Below are 2,198 nucleotides of genomic sequence, written 5' to 3'. Positions count from 1 at the left end.
TAGAAATTTGAAGTATTATTAGGGAACATCATCGTCATCTCAATCATTATGAACCCCCCAAAAAAAGAGAATGTGGTGGTTGCGGGAGAGAATTAATAATAGAGAAAAAACATCTTGGATACAAATGTCCACACGTACAGCAGCTTTTTGTTAACAACATATAATAAGGATGATTTATAATGTATCTTATCTACCATTTGACAGAGGCTGTTTACCTTGGAGACTGGTTGGAAATATATGAATTGAATTTCAAATCTTATTGTTCCTTCTATTACATTTTTATATATGACTAATAAATACTTCTCTAATTATCCCTTTCACCAGATGGAATTATTATGTTCATTAAGAGTTAAGGTTACCAAATTATACATTCACTCTTCCAATTAGAATGAGTAATAATGGGTTTTTTTAATGGTTTATAATAATTTCAAAATAAAATAAATGATCCATATTCTTTTTTGACTCACAGTTTTGTTATAAGACAGAGCAGCTGCACACTTGCTTTACAGTTGCTCAGTTGCTCTCTCTCTACGTGACCAGGTTAGCGTTCTCTCTCTCTTTCTCTCTTCACACAATTAGGTCAATGTTTTTAATAATATTCCTTTACATAACGGATTTTTATTTAGTTAAAATCTAGCCAAGGAAACCTGGTCCCAAATTCAAGAGTACTTAGAAGTAACATTTTCGTTCCCAGGATAGTGCGCTGAGAGCATGGATGGAGATCATGAGACGTTCCTCTTCACCAGTGAGCGTAGGCGAAGGCCACCCCGACAAAATTTGCGATCAGATCAGCGACGCAGTGCTTGATGCCCATCTTAGCCAGGACCCTGACGCCAAAGTTGCTTGTGAAACGTGTACAAAACTGGTATGATCCTAATCTGTGGGGAGATTACGTCCAAGGCCCAAGTTAATTATCAACAAATTGTGCGTGATATTGTTAAGAAAATTGGTTTTGATGATTCACGAAAGGGCTTTGACTACAAGACCTGCAACATTCTTCTGGCCCTGGAGCAAAAGTGTGCGGAGATTGCTAATGGTGTACACATCGGGCGCAGTGATGACAACATTGGTTCAGGGGACCAGGGACTGATGTTTGGTTATGCCACTGATGAGACCGATGAGTGCATGCCCTTAACTATTATGCTGGCACACCGTCTCAATCAGAAGATTGCAGAGCTGCGAAGAGATGGGACGTTCTGGTGGGCGCGACCTGACTGTAAGACTCAAGTCACATGCCAGTATGCCTTCGATCAAGGAGCTGTTATTCCCAAAAGAGTGAACACTGTTGTCGCTTCTGTACAGCACTCGGAACAAATTACTGTCGAAGCTTTGCGTGACGAGGTTATAGAGGTCATCAAGGTCATTATTCCTGAAAAATATATAGATACTCAAACGAAATACCACATCAACCCTTGCGGAGAATTCATCATGGGTGGACCTCAAGGTAACGTTGGGCTAACTGGTAGGAAAATCATCGTTGACACTTACGGTGGGTGGGGTGCTCACGGCGGGGGAGCGTTCTCTGGCAAAGATTACACAAAGATTGACCGCTCAGCGGCCTATGCCGCCCGATGGGTTGCCAAGTCCCTGGTGAAAAACAAATTATGTAGACACTGTTTGGTTCAGGTATCATACGCCATTAGTGTTGTGCATCCCATAAGCATCAGCATCTTCCACTATGGCACCTCACAGTACACATCAAAACAGCTTCTGAAGATTGTTAACCACAACTTTGATCTACGACTAGGACATATTGTCAAGGAGCTGGGCTTAAAGAGACCAATTTACAGTGATACCTCGTGTTATGGACATTTTGGACGGCAACAGTTCTCTTGGGAGCAGCCCAAGAAGTTGACCATCCCTGAATTTTAGAGTCAAATAATTCTTAAGGATGACTATCATTTTTACGTTTTTCATCAAGTCCCTGTTAATATGGGAGAACACTGTGTCTATGCTTGATTCACAACTCTCCTAAACACGAGAGTGAAGTTATACAACTTTAGAACACTTTCCCACCAGGAGACTTGAACCCTAGCCAGCACAGAAGCCTGGTGGGAACCTTTAATTTTATATTCAATTGATAATTTTATATACTTTTTTGACGTTTTATATACCAGAGTATATAAAATCTCCGGGCCTTTTATATATCAGAGTAAATAAAATTAAAATGACTCTATAAGACCAGCGTTTTGGTCAAG

The 2,198-nt window shown here is 40.4% G+C and overlaps 1 pseudogene; it reads left to right on the top strand.

The window, feature by feature from the left end:
• The first annotated feature begins 715 nt into the window (after positions 1-715).
• Positions 716-1,872, top strand: LOC138360038 (S-adenosylmethionine synthase-like; annotated as a pseudogene).
• The last annotated feature ends 326 nt before the right edge of the window (positions 1,873-2,198 follow it).

This window comes from Procambarus clarkii, chromosome 8, assembly GCF_040958095.1.
Source record: "Procambarus clarkii isolate CNS0578487 chromosome 8, FALCON_Pclarkii_2.0, whole genome shotgun sequence".
In the NCBI taxonomy this organism is placed as follows: domain Eukaryota; kingdom Metazoa; phylum Arthropoda; class Malacostraca; order Decapoda; family Cambaridae; genus Procambarus; species Procambarus clarkii.
This window is presented reverse-complemented; position numbering and strand designations above follow the sequence as displayed.